Source organism: Kogia breviceps, chromosome 2, assembly GCF_026419965.1.
Source record: "Kogia breviceps isolate mKogBre1 chromosome 2, mKogBre1 haplotype 1, whole genome shotgun sequence".
Lineage (NCBI taxonomy): Eukaryota > Metazoa > Chordata > Mammalia > Artiodactyla > Physeteridae > Kogia > Kogia breviceps.
In genome coordinates, this window is record NC_081311.1 from 37,354,833 (window position 1) to 37,376,532 (window position 21,700).

The following is a 21,700-nucleotide window of genomic DNA, read 5'->3' on the forward strand; positions in this document are numbered from 1 at the left end:
GGACTGGCAACTGCTTCAACATTTTAAGTACATTTTCAATGCTAATGAATTCTTTTACAATTCGTATTTGCTAATTCTTCTGTGTGTTTTAGAGGTAGCTTCACTAATCATTACTTAGATGTAACCCAGAGCTTTCTGATGGTGAAAAGAGGAGCTTAATCCAGATTTTATAGTTAAAGAGCAGGAAACTGGGGAGGGGGTAAAGAGACAAAATAGCGGGAGGGTAAAATGAGGAGGGTCTTTAGCAGTCTATTTTTAAAACACCCTAAGGTATTGTGTGGCCGCCGCGCCATAACTTTCTAGTCCCCTTCTCAAATTTTCCAAAAAGTCTTACTCACTCTGAAACTTTGAAGTACAACCAACTAAATCACCTAGGGATTCTGGGGTTGGGCCTGAGATTTTGCATCTCTAGCAACGTCCCAGATGACTATGCTGTTGAGTAGCAAGGATGTAGAACCCAAGAAATTGGAATCAGACCTAGTCAGGTCGGAGACTTTGCTTCTGACAGGGAGCATAATTTACAGGAAGGTCCCTCAGGCAGCTCCTTAAGCCAGTGAGACAGCCGACTTTAGGGCGACGTTTGGAGAGTCGGGCGAACCTTAGCACAAGCAGCAGCCGTAACTTTTACTGGGGGTGTGTTACGTACGTACCGGACTCCTGCACCTCATTCATTTTGTCCTCTTCAGCAAGCACAGGAAGTGGACACTATTATTATCGTCGATTTAAAGGTGAAGAAAGGCTCGGAGATTTAAGTAACTTGCCTAAGAGCACGAGCTTTTCTGGAGAGTTGAATCTAGGTCCATTTAACAATAAGAAACAGCGTTTTAAACACTTTGGAGGCCTTAGTTCCCTGTGCTGTGAAATGGGACAGGTTGTATGGCAGAGTCCAGATCCCTGCCAGATACACCTAAGGGAGTCTTTGGATTCCTTTTCCAGAGCTTGCTCTTTGAGCCTGCAGGGGAAAGTTCTTTTTGAGAACACCCGGTCCCCTCTGCTTGCCTAGGTCAGGGGCACACACTGCAGTTGCCGGGGAGGGTCGGGCCGTCCCAGAGCGAGCTGGCTCGGGTCACGGAGGGCCGATTCATTACATAACCGCGAGGCGGCCCTCCTTCCGCGCGCCCCTCACCCCTCGCCAAGCCGCGGCACGTAGAGCGGATCTCAGGGATAAATCCCATTCACCCGCCGGCCAGAGAGTGCACGGCAGAGCTCGGGACGCTGAACTTGCTGGTGCATTTCGGAGGCCGAGCGCCGGGATCTTCCCCGCCACGTTCTCCGCCTCCCGCGCTGCCCGCGGGGCACCCGCCTCAGCACAGCCGGCGACCCCGCCCAGTCCGCTCCCCGCGCCTCGGACGCGCGGACCGCGGCGCCTGGGGCCCCGGAAGGGGCCACCGCGCGGTGACGCGGCACGGTGGTCGCGTCCCGGGGGTATGTCCGCGCGCGCGGCCGTCCGGGCTGCAGAGGTCCACGCGAGGTGAGCACGCAGCGGGGCCCGGCAGGGGCAGGCGGAGAGGGGGGTCTGGGCAGGCGGAGAGGGGGGTCTGGGCGGGCTGAGGAGGGCTGGAGGCTGGCCCGCCGCGCTGCCGGGGCGCAGTCTCCCGCCGGTCGCTCTGGCGCCGGGATCCCCAGCGCTCGGGCCCGGGAACCACCTGGCTCACCTTCTGTCCTATCTCCCGCTCGGCCGTGCTGAGGACGCGGTGGCTCAGGTGACCCGGGCATCCTTCGCGGCAGGGCGGCGGGCTCTAGGGCTGGGCTGGGCGGAGGTGGCGGAGGGCTCTCCCTTGGCTCCCCGCCGCCCCAGCGCCTGGTGAGACGGCTCGGGGAGCCCGCCACCGTAACCGGGTCCCTCGGAGCGCCCGTTGGTTTAGAGGAGAGACACGTGCCCACTTGCCACGACGGTGCTGGGCCGGCGCTCGGGCAGTTTCTGGGCAGGTGGCTGGAGAGGGAGCGGCTTTGCTCCCCATCTCCTGTGTTTTCCAAATGCAGACTTCTCGTGCAAGAGAGACCGCCTTTCTTCTGGATTGTTTCCAATGTATCTTATTTATTTCTTTATTTTGAATCTCCCCTCACCCTCAGGTAATAATACTCACAACCTTCAATTGTCTTAATTTCTTAGTTGCTTCTTGTCCTCACAGAAAATCAGTGATACCTGTAGTGCAGATTCAGGGGAAGGTGTTTGAAGCGAAATTTAAAAGCATGATTCTAATAAGTCCTGGGGCTCTTTGGTTAGTCTTCGGCTTTCACAACTCAGCATTATAAATCTCTTGTAACTTTTTATTTTCTTTCTTTTTTTTTTTTTAGTGTTGAATTGGATGAGACCTGCCAGGGCACTGGTTCAACCCTTACATTCTTTTTTTTTTTTTTTTTTAATATCTTTATTGGAGTATAATTTCTTTACAATGGTGTGTTAGTTTCTGCTGTATAACAAAGTGAATCACAACCAGGACCACTGCCCTGGGGTCAGGCTCACCACGGGTGTCCCTTGATCACTAGGCCACCTTCTTTGGCTCAGACCTCAGGTGCTAGGCTTGCCCACCTGATCTCAGGGGCCTGGCTTGTCTCATCACTTCCTACCTCACTTATTTCCAGGCCTGACATCCATGACCCCCACTTCCAGAAAACACACACACACACACACACACACACACACAGAGTCTTCTATGTATGTCTTTTATGCTCTTGTACGAAATAAATCTTCTCTGCATTTTGGAAAAAAAAAAGTGAATCAGCTATACATATACATACATCCCCATATCTCCTCCCTCTTGTCTCCCTACCCAACGCCTCTAGGTGGACACAAAGCATGGAGCTGATCTCCCTGTGCTATGCGGCTGCTTCCCACTAGCTATCTATTTTACATTTGGTAGTATTTATAAGTCCATGCCACTCTCTCATACTCCATCCCAGCTTACCCTTCCCACTCCCTGTGTCCTCAGGTCCATTCTCTACATCTGCATCCTTATTCCTGTCCTGCCCCTATGTTCTTCAGAACCTTTTTTTTTTTTAGATTCCATATATATGAGTTAGCATATGGTATTTGTTTTTCTCTTTCTGACTTACTTCACTCTATGACAGTCTCTAGGTCCATCCACCTCACTACAAATAACTCAATTTCGTTTCTTTTTATGACTGAGTAATAGTCCATTGTATATATGTGCCACATCTTCTTTATCCATTCATCTGTCAGTGGACACTTAGGTTGCTTTCATGTCCTGGCTATTGTAAATAGAGCTGCAATGAACATTGTGGTACATGACTCTTTTTGAATTATGGTTTTCTCAGGGTATATGCACAGTAGTGCAACCCTTACATTCTTGAAGGGACTCTAATTAGTTTATCTTACCTTTTCTTTGCTGAGAGCTGGGCACTCTGGTGGCCCAGTAAGCTTAACCCTGGAGGAGTCTTCAGATCCTCCAAATTTAGAAACACACGATGTCCAAGGGTATCAGAGATCACTAGCTTTTATTTTTTTGGCCGTGTTGGGTCTTCATTCCTGGCTGACGTGAGCGGGGGCTACTCTTTGTGGTGCGTGGGCTTCTTGCGGTGGCTTCTCTTGTTGCGGAGCACGGGCTCTAGGCACACTCGGTCTTCAGAAGTTGTGGCACAGGGGCTCAGTAGTTGTGACTCACGGGCTTTGTTGCTCCGCAGCATGTGGGATCTTACTGGACCAGGGCTTGAACCCATGTCCCCTTGCATTGGCAGGTGGATTCTTAACCACTGTGCCACCAGGGAAGCCCCCCGAGATCACTAGCCTTTTAAATCAACTGCCCCTGTATAGTTTGCTCCCCTCTCCCCCTATAAATGTCATGTCAAACTAAGCCAATGGTGTCTGACCATCCCAGGGAGTAGTAATTAAGTGACTGGATTTGGTCACTTATAATCACAGGATCTTGGAAGTTGTACAGGTTTTTAGAGGTCATCTTGTCAAACTCTTCACTTTACAGCCTGGGAAGCTCAGTTTCCTGTTAGCAAGGATTAGTTAAGCTCTTTGGTGATGGAGCCAACACCAGAATCCAGGCCTTCTCCTTCCAACTCCGTTCAGTTTTCAAAGCATATTGCTTCCAGGCATTTTGAGCAAAAATGATGACTAGAATCATGTCATTTTCCTGTTCTTATTTTTTATTTATTTATTTAAACTGGTGGGATTCTAAAATAGATGAGAGGTTGATTTAGTCAAACCACCTTTGTAGTATAATTTTTAAAAATACAAACCCTTAAATTTAAATAACACATATGCAGATACATACCAGATGAACTTCCAGGAGAAGAAAAGTAATCAAAATCAAAACATATGGATGAAATTTACCGTCATCTCTCTTTGGAGTCTTTTCTGATTCTTACCTCCCTGTGGTGGTGATTGGTTAGAGTTAAAAGTGTGATTTGTGACTTTGGAGCCGGCTTGAGAAAAGTGGCTTACATGAGGACAATTTGTGTGTTATGATTAACACCATAACCTATAACAGAGCTGAGAAAGGAATTTTAAACAGAGTTATTTAGCGTTTTAGCATTACATTGCACATTTTTTATGTCTTTCAATTTACTTTCACTTAATAGGTATTTATTGAGTGCCTACTATGTGCCCAGTGCTGTTCTGGGCACTTGAGGTATGTCAGTGAACAAAACAGAGAACTTTGATCCTGTGGACCTCAAGTTACAATTAATTCACTAGAATTTTTCCAGGATTTTGTTCTGCAGATAGAAGAGAATTTCAGTTTTGCCTAAAGTAGGGAAATGAATGTAAATATTCCAAATTATCTTCCTTCCAATACTGTGATTCTGCTGATTTTATAATCGGTGAAAAACAAACACAGAAATAAATTCAGTTAAAGTTACTTTAACTTTTATGAGCTGACATACGTGAACTCTATGTGAATAGAAATTCCCACACTTGGTGATTTTATGTATGTTCATTCGGAGTCCCTGAAATTACACTTCCTTTAATGCAAGGACATCATTGTGGTGACATTGAACTTAATGAAACATGGGAGGATTAGTTTTCTCAATCGTGTTGGTGCCCCTGTGTCAGTGTTGCGGACTCTAATTGTATTAGTTTTAAGATGTAGCTTCTTATTTATTTATGAAGATGGTGTTCTGCTTTTATTTTGTCTCACTTTACATTTTGTCCCCTGCTCCATGTTAATAGGAGACACAGTGTTGTGACTTATTGGTAAATCCGTTACCACAGAGGTTTTTCTTTTTAATCAGACATCGCAGTTTTAAGCATTTTCTAATTTTCTCAATCGCTTTTTCTTCAGAACGGCATGGTTTGCAAGCTCAGGCATGTTTATTGTTTTTAACAAAGGCTTATCAAAATGAACTTGGCAGTTTTACGGTCGTATACAGCCAAAAAAAAGTATTCAGTGCCGCTTTGGGGGTTGTTTATGCATTCCTTACCTAACCCATGGCTTTGCTTTTAAAAATTGCCAATTTGGAAGCTATGTTCTTATGAGTACGTTTCTAGGATATCTAAAAACCCATTCAAGTGGTATAATAATTTAATTGAGAAAAACCAAACCCACACTTGAAGACAATGGGATGTTTTGAGTACAAAGATTTTTCTCTCTGTTTTTAATTTGTTCTACATCAAAGGACATCAGGAAGTGTCATTATCTAACAATGTCCTATTTGAAAGTGATTTCTGTTAAACACGTGGAGGAGAGTCATGATTTCTGATAGCTGCTAGGCACCCAGAGGAGTTGATTTTCTTCCTTTGCCTGCCACTCTATCCCATCAGATTCTCATCCCCCTTCCTTACTGCACATTGAAGAAAGAGGTGCATTGCTGTATAGCCAGGTAGGAAGTTACACACCTTTACTTAATTATTTAATCAATGTGCTCATTCATTATTTACTTAATAAATATTTCTTGAACTTCTTATTACAGACTTGTGCAAAGATTGTGTCCTGAGCCCCTCTTTTCCTGTGCTGGTGGCTGTAGGAGATATAAAAACACAAGCAGCCTACAGCCTCATATGGAAGAAAATACATTGTGTAACTAGCTATATAATACCAGTTATAAGCACTGTAAGACATAGATAAGTATGTTGGAAATTGAAGGAGAGAGAGCATGTATGCACTCTGGGGAGTCAAGGCTTAGGGAAGAATTGATAGAGCAGGACACGTTTGAGCTGATTCTCGAAAGATGAGGAGGATCGGGAAGCTTTTATAAAGGCAGGAGGGTATACCTATCTTTATGGGAACACATCCTTGCCCTGTTGAAGAAGTAGACATATAGAAGACTTCCTTTTGAGGACAGTTGAGGTTGTGTTGGGTTGTCTAATAGACACGTATCGCCTCTACACCCTCTGCATGCATACCGCTCCGTCCTAGGTAATGGAGTATCCACCAACACTAAAACGGCCCATGGGCTTAACCCGTAGTCTCCTTTCCCTCTGAAACATGAACCCGTTGTTGCTCAGAGCTCAAAGACCACTGTGGCAAATAACTGTCATCATGATAAATGGGTGTACTTTGCTTTTATCAGCTCAGGTGCATGCTTACCATGGTGTTTGGTCACAGTCTTGTTTATTTTATTAATACTTGCTCTTGTAATTTTGCAATTTAATTAGATATTACATAAGCTGATATAATGGGAGTGCCAAAAAGGAATGCTATTTTTTTTGCGGGCCTCTCACTGTTGTGGCCTCTCCCGTTGCGGAGCACAGGCTCCGGACGCGCAGGCTCAGCGGCCATGGTTCACGGGCCCCGCCGCTCCGCGGCACGTGGGATCTTCCCGGATCAGGGCACGAACCGGCATCCCCTGCATCGGCAGGCGGACTCTCAACTACTGCGCCACCAGGGAAGCCCAGGAATGCTATTTCTATGAAAACAAAGTTGATTGCCATATAGACTCATAAAAATAAGCCATATTAAAAAACAATATAAACAGCTACAACCTGGATGAACCATGAACACGTTAAGTGAAAGAAACCAGACACAAAAGACCACACATTGTGATTCCGTTTATATGAAATATCCACAATAGGCAAACACATAGTGACAAAATGTAGATTTGTGGTTGCCAGGGTATGGGGTAGGGGGAATTGATAGTGAATGGTAGTAGGTACAGGGTTTCTTTTTGAGGTGATGGCTGGGTTCTGGAATTAGACAGTAGTCTTGGTTTTACAACATTGTGACGGTACTAAAAACCACTGAATTATATACTTTAAAAGGCTAAATTTAAAACAGATCAACAAACTACTGCTCCCCAGGTATGGAATACAGAGTTATAAAAGATTGGAAACTATAGTAAAAAAAAGCTAGGGAGATTTTGCCCTCAGGTTTTTTCACAAGTTCCCTTAATGTGCAAAGTGCATTTAAGAAATGGAAGGAGGAAATCTGGGTGAGGTTTAACCAACAAAGGCAACACAGAACTGCAGTCATGACCTGGCACCCAAAGATTAGTGACTGATCTTACTTTTATTTACGTGACTAAAATTGAAATAAAATGTTTGAAACATGATGTATCAACTTTTTGACTCTCTGCTTTTGTTGACTTTGATTGCTTCAGTTAAGAAACCTTTTAATGTTTCAACTTCTTAGGGTACCCTAGCATATCTTGAAAATAGCTCATTTCTCTGGCTCTGGAGAGAAATTCCATGTTTACGAGCCTCTCTTAGGGATGTAATATTAGTTAGTCCTTTATGATTATAGAGGAGGCCGGAACGTAGTTTTCAGTCTTCTAAATCATCATAAAAATCACAACCCATTTTTCCCCAAACTGTCTTATGGCTCCCTAGTTCATATATGTAAACAAAGTAGCAATGTAAAATCTTAACTCTACCAATACGTCATCACTTGTAGACTTTATAAATTTCAAAATATTTCTGAGCACAATTCACCATTTTCTGGTTTACTTAACATATGACAGATTAAGGCCACAATTACTTATTTTGTAATTCTCCTGTTTTTTGATGAAATACTTTCCATGGAAGGAAGCTCATATTTATCTACCAAAACCAGTTGTATTTCTTGAAATAGCAATTTCAGTTCTCTAAACCTGTATCAAAACAATGACATTCACAGCCCATGAAGGTACGACCAAAAAAAGAAAAAAACCCAAACCCACACTCACAGCAAAGTTAGATCTGCTCTAAAGGAGAAGAGAATGCAGCCTCTTCGGTCGGGTATGGGTCAACCAGACAACTAGCAGAAAGCAGCCTTACCCATCATTATTAACTAGTCATGAGCCAGGGGAGCCCAACTCACAGGCATCTCTAAAAAAGAATGGTTTGTTCATGTTGGTGTTTGACAACTGAGTTGATCAGTTGATGCAAGACTATATCAACGGCTCTCAAGCCTGGTGACACATTAGAATAACCTGGGGAAGGAAAAGAAACTCTTGGTGCCAAAAGCCACCCTCAGAAATTCTGATTCAGTAGCTCTGGGACAGATCCAGGGCATCAGGAATTTTTAAAGCTCCCCTGGTGAATCTCACGTGCAGCCAGGGTTGAGAGCCACCAATCTATATAATACTTAATCATTTTATGCTTTTACAGAATAAATGTTATTGAAACAAATCGCTGTGGTAGTGTCTTTTTATGATGAAAAAATTAAACATGGTATTGGATTTTTGTAATTTCTCTATACAGTGTCCACTAAGTAAACGGGAAGCTTTTCTAATGGTTAAGTAAATTTCCACTGATTTTTCCCTTCTGTGAGATTCACTGAGCTTATGTGTGTACAGTGTCAAAGTAACCAAAGCAACCAAATTTGGTATCATGACAGTCAACCAACCAATCAGTTGCCCACCTTGTTTCATGTTTTTGGTGATAGTGGTGTCATACAGGTCTGTTTCTTGAAGACGGTAAGTTGGGGTTTTCCTGTACAACAATGTGTTTCCTCTATAATAACTTACAGATATGTCCTTATTTATTATGTGTTTCCTTAAGTTGACTGAGTTGTTAATCCTAATGCTTAAATTTGCCTCTTAAATAAAATAAATCCTTAAATAAAAGGATATTTTTCCTTTTATTTAATTGTACCAAATTGACTTCGAAAATATAGGACTTTATATAAGAAAGATATAATAAGAAAGATAGCAGTTTAAACTTGGCTTTGTGTGACTTAAACAAAATATGACTAATTTTAGGTTTTTCCTTGTCATTGGGATTTACTGTCTTTGAGAAAATGTGGTGAAGTGGTTGACGTAGGACCTGAAAAAGACCGATCTAGCTCTCGCTACTCAGAACCAACTTTATTTTTAGTGACATTTGTTCTTTTATTTATTTATTTATTCATTTATTTATTATTGAAGTTTAGTTAGTTTACAGTGTTGTGTTGTTGAATCAGCAAAGTGATTCAGTTATATATATATATATATATGTACACACACACACACACACACACACACACACACACACACATTCTTTTTCAGATTCTTTTCCCTTATAGGTTATTACAAAATAGTGAGTATAGTTCCCTGTGCTGTACTGTAGGTCCTTGTTGGTTATCTATTTTATATATAGTGTGCATCTGTTAATACTCATGGAAATTCTCATGCATGGTTACCAGTTAGCTTTCCCAAACTGTGATTAAGCTGTTAATTTTTGTATTGAAAATAGCACCTTCATGGATCTTGACCAGTAGTTTTTGAACTATGTTTTGCAGATTTCTGAGAGTTTCAACGAGCCTCCGAGGCTATTCCGGGGCATGGGGAAAATGTGGGCAGGAAGAGTCCAGCATCCAACTTAGGGTTCCTTTAGGTGGTTTTTTCTGCAACCCGAGCAGGTGGGCTATTCTTGATTTCACATTTTGGGTTTCCAAGTAAGATTTTATTTGAACAAAGGATTTCTTGGCAAAAACAAGTTTGTAAATGCCTAGGTCACATGTTTCTAAGTTTCTGTTTTTCTTTCCCTGCCAAATTTGGTTTATGTGTTTCTGGTAGCTCCTAATTATTTCTAGCTGCTACTGTGCATATGTATTGAAAAAAGCATGGGAAGACTTGGGTCTTATTAACTTTATATCCTTCATGCTTTGTGGGGAGAGAGAGCCAAATGAGCAGTTAGATATTCTGGGCAAGAAATATAGATTGGGAGTCATCAGCATAGAGACTCAGTTTAAGTTGTGTGTGTGTGTGTAAGTGTAAGTGTAATTACCCATGGGGAGTGTTTATAGAGAGTGTAAAGAGTGTATAGAGAGGGTCAAAGGTAAAATGCCGAGGAGTAGCTCTGCTAGGTCCGGTACCCTCTTCTGTACTCACATTAACCCAATACACATTGGTCAGTGACGTTTCTGTTTTATATTTTAATTTGCTGTTTCCCCACATATGCTCGTGCATAACTGTTGGAAGAGTTGGAACACGAGTGTATATGGGGGTGGGTGAGGTAGCCTGGTAGGGTCAGGGCACAGGCTGTGGGAACCAGCCAAGGAAGTTCTCCCACTCTTCAAAAATCCTATATCCTGCATAAAACTATAGGGCTTCTTCCATACGCATATTGAGGTGCAGAATGAGAAGATAAACGAGTGGTTAGCTAGTGGATTTGGTAGTGTAGACAGCCATTGTGGTATTTTTGGCATAAAATGATTTAAGAAGTATTGTGGTTTCTTGACTTTTTTTTTTCCACTGTTGTGGCCTCTCCCGTTGCGGAGCACAGGCTCCGGACGCACAGGCTCAGCGGCCATGACTCACGGGTTTAGTTGCTCCGCGGCATGTGGGATCTTCCCGGACCAGGGCACGAACCCGTGTCTCCTGCATCGGCAGGCGGATTCTCAACCACTGCGCCACCAGGGAAGCCCGATTTCTTGACTTTTAAAAGCCAGATATCTCCCCCATGTCTTTGTTCTCTGTTTTGTAATCAGAGCAGTGACTGCCAGGTTCTGGTTGTAATCCCAATGAACCCAGGGGTAAGGTCCATTCCACCTGGGTCCAAGCTTCATTTCGTTTCATTGACACAGACCCTGCCCTCCATGCTGGCTAGCTGTTTGGCAACTTTAGTTACAAGGCTCACCAGGCAACAGTGATAACTTAATTTAAAAACTCACAAACATTCTTAGAAAAAGTCAAAGTAGGTGGGTAAAGAATAAATAAATGGATATAAATAAGATACTGTCAAAAATATTTTACTTAATAGTAAGGGTGTTCCAATGATAAAGGGATTGGTCATTGTATTAAAAATTAAGCCCCACACGTTTTCCTCTTCTTTTTACTTCTTTTTAAAAATTTTTTCTTGAAATATAGTTGATTTACAATGTTGTATTAGTTTCAGATGTACAGCAAAGTGATTCAGTTAAACATATTCATATAAATGTATATATTCTTTTTACATTATCTTCTACTATGGGTTATTCCTTTTTACTTCTTTAGGCTGACTTATTTGATTATCTTCCACATTCAAATAAAATAAAATATAGCCAACCATATATTCTAATTTTTAAAAAAGTATTTATTTGGCTGCACCAGGTCTTAGTTGTGGCACATGGGATCTTCGTTGCGGCATGCGAGATCTTTAGTTGTGGCATGAGGGATCTTTAGTTGCGGCATGTGGGATCTAGTTCCCTGACCAGGGTTCGATCCCAGGCCCCCTGCATTGGGAGCACAGAGTCTTAACCACTAGACCACCAGGGAAGTCCCATATATTCTAATTTTATTAGAAATGAAGGTCTAACTAAAATTTCAAATGACATTGAGTCACTTGATCACCCAAATTGGCATCTCAGAAGTGTCCTGGCACATTCTGCTTTCTTTATAAATTCTTGCATAAGAGTATACCTAATTGATTCCAAAGACAGCTTACTGTATATTAAGGTAAAATTTCAGTTTAGCCTTTTATAGTTTTAATAGTCTTAAATAGTCTCTTCTGGGGAAGAGACATTTGATGAAAGGGAATTAATTACCTTTAGAGTCCCTAATTAAAAAATACTGTGATTAAACAATGTTAAAATAACTCAGTGAGTTTCCCTCTTCACCAGGCTGAGTACCCAGCACGTGCTAGATGCTGCCTCCGATGCTGAAGGCCCACAGAGAATAGGCAGGGTCCTTACTCAAAGGCTTACGCTATCCTAGGGGAGACAGGTGTATCAATAAAGAATCACTGCACTGTGATAAGTCCCAGTAGTGACTGCTTTCTATGGGAGTTTAGAGCCAGAGGCACTTAACTCTGCCTAGATTGGTCAAACAATTAAATGTAGAAATTCATGAGGTGAACAACCAGAAGAAGGGCGTTCTAGGCAGCAGGAACAATAGGTACAAAAGCAATGAGGTGGGAAAGGACACTGTGGATTGAAGGAACCACATGGTTTTTCAGGGTGGTTTGGGGTGGCTGACGTGCAGGGTACGGTACGTATGTGGCTATGTAGATGCCAGAAGAACAGGCAGGAGCTAGATCATTTAGGGTCTTGTGTATCACACTAAGGTAGAAGGAGTTTCAATTTTGCTTTGGCTGCTAAGAGTAATCCTTGAAAGCTTTTACGCAGGGAATTTGGGTAGGACTGGGGGTTTGGTGATAAAATTAACCTGTGTTTGAAACCGATAACTCTTAATGGGGCTTGAAGAAAAGTCCAAGAGGGTGATAAACCAGGGGGTCTGCTGAAGTGGTACAAATGGGAAATGATTAATGCATCATAGTAAGACTTTTGCTTTATTTATAATTTCGGTGCTTGGTGCCCTCTAGGGCATGTGGTAGAGATGTTTGGTAGGCAATATGATATTCTGTGCAAATAATACAAAATTGGGGCATCATCGGCTACTAGGTTCAGTTAAAATCACATGATGGGATGTAATTACCTGGGGTGTGTGTGAAGAGTGAAGTGTGAAATGGATCAAAAAATTGTGGAGAGTAACTAGGGTGTGTTTACATTCTACCGTGGGCACTGTACCTTTCTTTTTGTCCTCTGATTGTCTAGTTACATGTTCTTTTTCACTATACCAAGTGTGAGGGCAGGGCCCAAGTCGTGTCACTGCCACACACGACTTCAGAAAGGACCACTCAGATGTCTGAGTCGTTGCGTCTCACCATGAGTAATGCCCTCTGGAGTTGTGTTTCAGCTGCCCCTGCTTAACTGGTTGCAGCAGCTGTCATGGTACCTGCCCTTCGGTAAGTGTTCCGTACATGTGTTGAATGAATGAATAAATGACGCAATATCTAATGAGTGGTCCGAGGAAGAAGGATCTAGCCAAAGAAGTAAGAAGCACAGGTCTCAGGGGAGGAAGGCTCAACAGGAGAGACTCCTGTCATGGAAATTCAGGGGAGAAATAGTTCAGTAATGAGAGAGAAGTCAGCAGTGCCAGATGCTACAGAGAGGTCAGTTAATTAAGGATGACAGAGCTACCACTGGCAATTAGGAGCCATTGGTGATAATGTCAAAAATAGCTTGCGTGGTGTGTATGGAGGCCAGGTGGCAAATTCCATTCCATGGTGGTGGGAATAAGGACAGGGGTGAGGAGACAGGTTCTTAAGAGGCTGGGAGTGTGAAAGGAAGAAAGTAATTGGTGGTAGTTGGAAAGGGTGGCAAGGCTGAAGGGTAGTTTTCGCCCCTTCTCTCTCCTTATGTCCCCTCCTTTCCTTTCTCCCATTCTTCCTTTCTGCTTTCAAGATGAGAGACACTTGAGTAAATTTATAGGCTAAAGAAGACCCAGTGTAAAGGTCTAGTTCAAAATGTAGAAAAGAGGAGGGGGATATTAACTAGAAAAATTAAATATAAATGGACACATCTTTCTTTGAGAAAGGCAGAAAAGAATAAGGATGCACATGGATGTGAATAAACTGGAAGAATAACTGAAGTAAAGGAAATAGAGGGAAATCCTATCCAGCAGCCCCAATTCTCTCTAAAATAGTAACTGGCACCAAAAGTTTTGGACACTTTTTATGTTCTAAGCATTGTTAAAATTACATATATTACCTCACTAATTTCTTGCAACAACTCTGTAAAGATGGAATTATTATCCTAACTTTACAAATGAGACAACTAAAACACAGAGGGTTAAGCAACTTGCCTGAGGTTGTACAGCTACTAAGAGGCAGAACCAGGAACCAATGTGTGTATGGAATTGGTACAACAAATCGGTGCTGAGTCCCTCTACGCACTTAGCCTGTGTTAGAAATCATGAGTGTGTTGCGCCATTAATCTGCAAGGTTGAAAGATTTGCTCTAGCAAAACTTGCCTTACCACTTATAGGGGTGGAAACGTTTGGATATTTGGATTGATGTGGAATTCGGGACTGGTGGCCTGGAAGGATTGGGGATGCCAGGAAGAGAGCAATTGATGTGATGGCTCATGAGCTCTAGCCTCTAAGGAGAAGGATACGAGAGCAGGACAGGCTGATGGAATGGGAGAAAATGGAGGAACCAGGGGCCTGAGGGTTCAAGAAGGTTGAAAACCAGGTGCAATAGAAGTTGAGGAGCTGGAGACTTGGGGAGGTTGGAAAGTTGGGGATAGAGAGGGATACTTAATTCTCACAACAACCCTGCATTTCAGAAGTGAGGGTAGGCACAGGTGATGATAGGTTGATGGTGTGGCTTTGGGAGGACATGACTCAAGTGGATTGGAGGTAAATCTCATGAGGTCAAGGTCAAGGCTGAGATCCTCAGAGATGTTGGGTAGATGTTGACTAGACCCTGCATCTCCTGGGAGGATGGTTCCAAGAAGCCCCAAGGACTGGTCTAGACTTTAGAAAGCTGCAACTCAAGTGTGTTATGGTTTTAGGGAAAGATACAGAAGGTTAGCTGTTACCTGGCATGCAATAAAAATCACTCAGTGGTCTCAGTAGAACGTTGTCAAAGAACAGTTGAATAGCTTCTATTTTGCACTGTAATTTTTGAAAAAAGAATTTGAAGTGTTAATTGACAAGACAGTACATTTCACAAGCAATTTTGGGTGTTTTAGCCAAATTGCCATTATCACCCTGGGAAGAAAAGACTACGTGCTCTGATGAAATCTCCTCTTCCCCTTCCTTCTCCCTCCTCTTTTTTTCTCCTGGTTGTGTGCAGTACAATCCTCTCTGGGCAGAGAGAGGCAGCTGAAGATCATCGGCCTTCCAGATGTCGAGCTTTGTTGTGATATATGGGGGTGGGGGTCATGGGAGAGGGGCCAGAAGCTTCAGTGAGATTCTTCAGTGGGACTCACTGTGGTGTCCTCTGCTTCTATAGTTAGCCGTGTGATGGGAACCAGCAGTATGTGTTCCCTTTGTACAGCTGTGCATACCTCTGTCTCCCTTTTTCTTCTGTCCATTCAGGATTTCAGGAAATCAAAATTACATCTGATGGAAGCTTAGAAATCCCCACATGTGAAGTTATGGAGCTACCGCATAGGGAAAAAAAAATATGTGAGCTGGGTCTGATACATAAGTGGCACATGTAGATAATGTATCAGGTAGGATGTTTTGGGGTATAAGGAACAGAAACTCTAACCTGGACTGACTTTACTAGTAAGGAAAAGAATTCCTTTGTGTAGTAGAAAGTCCAGGAGCAGAATGTCTGGCTCTGAGTTTGTTTTTGTGATTCTTTTGGTTTTGTCCCTGCGCTGTGTTGGTTTCGTCCCTGCACTGTGTTGGTTTCGTTCCTGTGCTGTGTTGGTTTCGTTCTCAGCCTGACTCCCCTCATGGTCCCGAGATGGTTAATAGTTTGAAGGGTCATATCGAGATAGGAGACATCCAGTGGAAGGGGAGAAGCTGTGTCTTCGTGTCTTCTCAGTAATGAGGAAACCTTTCCCAGGATCTCCCGAAAGACTTTTCCTCAAGTCATTGGCAAGGGTTGGGTCACTGCCCTTTCCTCGGGCTTTGTGACTGAGTAGTGGCAGCTGGCGGTGAGGCCCCTGACAATTTCTCTGTTATCTTCCACTCATTGTCTTTAGCTCACTAGTTCAGGGCTCACTGCTCTGGAGATCTGCAAAACACTTGTGTGTATGTGTACTTTTAGAACACGTGATGCTTTTCTTTCCACTGTTCCTTTCTTTCCCCAGGTATAAGCTTTGTGCACATTTATGCTTTTGAAATAGTAAAGGGATTTACAAATGTTTCTCAGGTTCTTGGATATTTTGTGTCATCTGAGCCTCATGAAGAGGTCAAGACTGAATTTGTATTGTATTGAGGCTTTGCGCTCCAGAGACCTATCAGGTAATGAAGTCAGTAAGTGTGTGGCATTGTTTTTCTGATGTCGCTCGTTGCCCTGCTTTGAACATCATTGTGGAGTGAACTTTTTCTGTATTTGGGTTTATATCCTATGGTAGTTTCTTTGAAGGAGAATAGCTGGCTGAGAGTTTGAAATTTTTATATGAGTTGCCTGATCAGTTCGTGGAAGGCTTTTGAGTGGTGAAAATACCACACTTGTAATGTTTTCGGGGATTATGTGTTTTTTCATTCTGCTGTTTTGTATGCCTGGGATCATAAAATATTTCCAGAAAATCTGAACTGTTCTGTCTGATACCACATAACTTACTTTTTCCCAGGCCCCCTTTGCAATTATAATAAAAATAGTGTTTGAATTGCTTAGCCTATACTGGATTTTGAGGAAATCCAGCCTACGTCAATTCTTCCCCATTAGTTATCAAGTCCAGGAGAGAAACTCAGCTTATGAATCTTGCTTCACCCTCCCCTTAGTGTGAGTTACTGCTCATGAGGCCTCTTGATCTGCTTGCAGATCGACTCCCTGAAGGCCTGTTTTTCAGACACATCTGCTTTTTATTCATGGTTCTGGCCCTCATGCTGGGACCTCTGCTATACTCTTAGACATTCTGTGAGTAAATCGATGGGAAAGATGAAGTGAGAGATACTGTGATACTGTTTTTTCGTTGATGCAGTATGAACGTGGAGTATTTGTCATCGGTTTTTTTTTTTTTTTTTTTTGCGGTACGCGGGCCTCTCACTGTTGTGGCCTCTCCCGTTGCGGAGCACAGGCTCCGGACGCGCAGGCTCAGCGGCCATGGCTCACGGGCCCAGCCGCTCCGCGGCACGTGGGATCTTCCCAGACCGGGGCACGAACCCGCGTCCCCTGCATCGGCAGGCGGACTCTCAACCACTGCGCCACCAGGGAAGCCCTGTCATCGGTTTTGAGGAGGAAGTAGAAAGACTCCTTCGTATGACCCAGTGTAATTCTTTCAACAATTCCTAAAATACTTCTCCCCAGGTCTTGCCACTGCCCACAAGATACATCGATGAATGAAGCTATGTAGCAACAGAAAGTCAGAGGAAGGAACTGCCACTATTCTTAAACAGATTTTTAAAAGTCATAGTTGCGAGTAGAGCATATATGATATAAATCGTGTTCTCTGCCTATATGTTTCCCCAGGTAATTTTAAACACTAATGTATCATGTATGATATTAGGAAAAAGCAAAGAGTGGGACCACCCCTGCCCTGGAAGAACGCATTAACAGGCTGACCACACAGTGTAACCAGGACTGTGGAGGTGGGGACGGGGAGAGAGTCCAGCGGCAGCAACTAAATCGTTTGGAACAACGCTGTGAAGTGGGTAGACAGTGGAGACATGGTTACACAGCAAGTCCATGGGAGAGCCTGGATTTCAACCCAAACCTTTCTATGTCCAAATTGCAAATTTTAGATTTGCTTTTCTTGGTTTCTTTTTCCAGATTTGCATTTTCAAAAACACCTCTGAAATAATTTAGACTTTACAGAAGGGAATAAAGGGCATACTGCTTCCGCACTGCGCCCCCTCTTCTCCCATGCTCCAGGTTTACACTGCTAACAGTTTGGTGGGTGTGCTCCCTGGCCACCTTCTCTGCATGTCCAAATCACCTAAAGGAGCCAGGCATGTCTGTCTCCAGCCAGACAGAACTGCTGAGAGGGCAGAGGTGGGGCTCAGGAACACATTGTCCTCTCCGGGACCTACCTGGGTGAGGCTGCTGGAGGGCTGGGCTCTGGGAACCAAGATATTCCTAGGTTTCGCAGCAGCGGAGTGTCCTGGCAGCCAGCTCTTCTGAGAAAGGAGAGCTATCTGTGCTGCTCTGGCTTTCTGCCTTGCTCTGCCCTGCCTTGCCCAGGCAGAGAGCAGAGCCCCCGACAGGAAGAGGTGGGGAGGACGGCCCGGGCTCCCTCTGCTCAGCTCTGTTTCTCCAGCACCTGCATTTCTTGGTGCTCAGCTGCTGTTGCATGAAAGAAATGAAGATGCCCCAGCCCTGGTCCTCTAGGCAAATCATCGAGTGACTTTGGGCAAGTCACTTGAAGATCAGAAGATCCTAGTCTCAGTTTCCCCAAGTCTAAGGTACGCTATTTTCCCTTCTCATTTTAATGTTTCTGAAATAAGAGGTGATTGGCAGTAGATGCATATATTTAATATCCTGGAGTTTCTTAATTTTTCCTTTTTCCTGAAAAGTTGTTTTTAAGTCCATGAGGTAACTTACAATTTCTGTTATTTTAGGGTGGTGGGAATGTGGTAATCAACCCCTTGAGGAGTGGTTTGGAGATTGGGTAATGCCTAATAACTCACTTTGTGAATGGTAGAGTTCTGTATAAATATGAAAGATCAGAAAACTGCCCAACTACCTCTGCAGGGTTATTTCTTAGAGACGCTCAGACAGGGACATGAGAATCTTCTGTTCAATAAAGTTGGTGTTCTAGGTTATGAGAATGTACATTTCTAATCTCCCCATTCTCCCAATAGAACTCAATAAGCTATTTTCATTTTGAATTAAAAAAAAAAGAGAGAGAACATGGCTCTTAAACATTTGAATTTTTCTTGAATTAGGCCTCAGCAAGAACTGTTGGCCTGTCATGGATTGAATGGATTCCTGGCCATTATTGGAAGTATCACATTGGCCACAGAACTGTTGTAACTTGAACAGAATGTTAATCCAAAAAAAGTGCTGTGTTTCAAATGGGAAATTACAGTGCCACTTAGTTCCTATGATATGCCGGGTAACGAGGGGATTAAACACAATTACTTGTACTGTTGACCTAAAACAAATAGACTGCCAGATATTTCTCTAGCTAAGATGGGTTTATTCAGGATCAGCAGAAAATTGCAGTTTGGGGTCTGCAACCATGGTGAGCCACATGCAAGTCCCTTCACAGCCAGGGAAGGAGAACTTTTATAGAGGGGAAAAGGAAGTTGGCAGGGTTCTAGTAAACAGAGTCCATGGCCTTTCACTGGCTGAGCTGTTGCCGAGAAAGGAGTCTTCCTTCTTCCTGTTGAGCTCTGTTACCATCACCGGGCATAAGTGCTCTCCTTTCTGGTCTCCTGACTCTTTAACTGACGTTTCTGTTTATCAGGTTTTTACAAGACTCTATTCCCCTCCAGGTGGAGTTCAGTTTGGAGAGCCTCCAAAGGATGAAGGTTAGGCACTGAGCTAAAATTTCCCTTTCCAGCTCAATTCAACCAGTTTGCCTCAATAACTAGTGTGAAGGAGTTTATAATCTGGTAGAAAACAAAGTGGACATTTGTTTTGGTGAAAACAATGTGCTAAGCAAATAACCAGTGGAAACAAGATCACAGAGGGAATATTTTTATTCATACAAGAAATTGTATCAGTTGCTTAGAATATCCATTTACAAGCCAATGGTCTGTCATAGCACTTAAACCAGGGGTTGCAAAATCAAAGGTCTTTGGGGCTCAGGTGTGAAGTAGCTGAGTTGTGACATGATAGGGTCGGTCTGGGCTATAAAATTGAGGAGAACATGTAAAGGTTCATTCTCTCACCATCCATCAGATACTTGAGTTCTGTTCTTGGTGTCAGGGATATATCAGTGAACAAAACAGACACAAATCCCTGCCCTGGAGTTTACATTCTAATTTGTTGCTGCCTTGAAAAACAAATAATTAGGCCAGTTAGAATTATCTCTAGAGTATAAATAAATGAATCAGATGCATTGATGGGTTCCTGTGAATAAATTGCACAGATTTCAATTTTGTTAGCTTTTAGCCCTTTGTCACATAGCTAGCTAATATGTCTGGATAAGCGAGATTGTTGTAATTATAATATATAAGTCAAGGTAGCTTCTTTTTGGCATTCTGCTTGGTCTTTTGCCTTAATTTGCCAAATAACCACAATTATAAAATATTACTGGCTCTACAAGGCAGCACCTGGTTTATTTAATTTTAATTTTAATTGAAAGTAAAGCATTGTGGAAAATCCCATCTCTCATTGTATTGATTGTGATGACTTTCTGAGGTTAACTAATGACGGCTGAGTGCAGTTTATGACCACCCTAGTCAGTGGATCCCATGGCCGGGGCCAGAGAGCTGTGAGTTGAGCTGGGAACACCCCCAGGAAGCCATTCTATGGGGAGCAGGGCTCTTGCAGGCCTGGTTTTCTGCAGGGCTTTCTGCAGAGTGACTGATGAGGTCACTAGAATAACAAGCCTGGGAGCTTGGACCTGGGAAACCATGTGCACTTTCTTTGAGCCTCTTGTGGGAATATGGGGATAAGAAGCATTTGTGACTGCACTTATTTTCAATTTCCACAAATAGAACTTCTGCTGGGCCTGTAAAGTGAAGCAAAATTGATAGTTTCAGAGAGAGAAAATGCAGGCTGCCGGCAGGGATTTGAGCCCTCTGACTCTGACTGTTCTGTTAAGTCTGTAGTGCCCAGGGGGACTGTTTTTAGCAAATTAATAGGTATTAGAGATGTGAATGTTTGTGGCCTAGACTCCTGTTTCAGGAGCTTCCTGGCATGTGCACCCAGGAGCTCCTGCCTTCTCCTCTATGTCGAGGGTGCTGCACTGAGCCGGGACACAGCAATTCTGCCAAGCCAGGGGCTCAGCATTCTCAACCTGGGGGAGCCAGAGAGTGCTGACAGGTCATGAGTATTACAGCAGTGGTCTTGAGTTGTCATAATGAATCTGTGTACCCTCAATTAATCACACCATCCAATGAAGTTGCTGCCAAACACCTACTGGGTATCTTTACATTTACACAAAGTCCAGGGGGAATTTTAGGGATGCAATGTTTGTGTGCCCCCCCAATTCATATGTTGAAGCCCTAACCCCCAATGTGATAGTATTAGAAGGTAGGGCTGGGACTTCCCTGGTGGCACAGTGGTTAAGAATCCTCCTGCCAATGCAGGGGACACAGGTTCGAGCCCTGGTCCAGAAAGATCCCACACGCCGTGGAGCAGCTAAGCCCGCGCTCCGCAGCTGCTGAGCCTGCGCTCTAGAGCCCGCGAGCCACAACTACTGAGCCCACGTGCCACAACTACTGAAGCCCGCACACTTAGAGCTCGTGCTCTGCAACAAGAGAAGCCACAACAATGAGAAGCCCGCGCACCACAACGAAGAGTGCCCCACCCGCCGCAACTAGAGAAAGCCTGCTCACAGCAACGAAGACCCAACGCAGCCAAAAATAAATAAATTAATTAATTAATTAATTTAAAAAAAAAAAAAAAAAGAAGGTAGAGCCTTTGGGAGGTATTAGGTTTAGATGAGGTCATGAGGATGGAACCCCGTGACAGGATTAGTTTCCTTTCAAGAAGAAGAAGAGAGAGAAATACCTCTCTCTCCATATACACACCAAGGAGAGGCCATGTGAGCACATAGCAAGAAGGCAGCTCTCTGCAAGCCAGGCAGAGAGCTCTCACCAGAAACCGGCCAGGCTGGCACCCTGATCTTGGACTTCCAGACTCCAGAACTGTGGGAGAATAAATGTTTGCTGTTTCAGCCCCCCAGCCTGTGGTATTTTGTTGTGACAACCCGAGTGGCCTAAGACAAGCTCAGTACCTCACCAGCAGGGTTGCAGTATTGTTCCTTTCTTCTTTGACTTCAGTGACCCCAGGCTCTCTTGGACTTCTTTTTACCTTTCTCAATTTGGTTGCAGCCTC

General features: G+C 43.5%; 1 protein-coding gene across 4 annotated transcripts in view; it reads left to right on the plus strand.

The window, feature by feature from the left end:
- The first annotated feature begins 1,382 nt into the window (after positions 1–1,382).
- SLC16A12 (solute carrier family 16 member 12) overlaps positions 1,383–21,700 on the plus strand; it is a 95,938-nt gene continuing 75,620 nt past the window's right edge. For 2 of the 4 annotated variants that reach the window (XM_059054570.2, XM_067025081.1), the window contains exon 1: positions 1,383–1,471. The gene's annotated coding sequence lies outside the window, so the exon portion shown is untranslated. Of the gene's footprint in view, positions 1,472–5,751; positions 5,791–18,064; positions 18,151–21,700 lie in introns of those variants that run through there. The other 2 variants (XM_067025082.1, XM_067025083.1) reach the window with 2 other exon arrangements.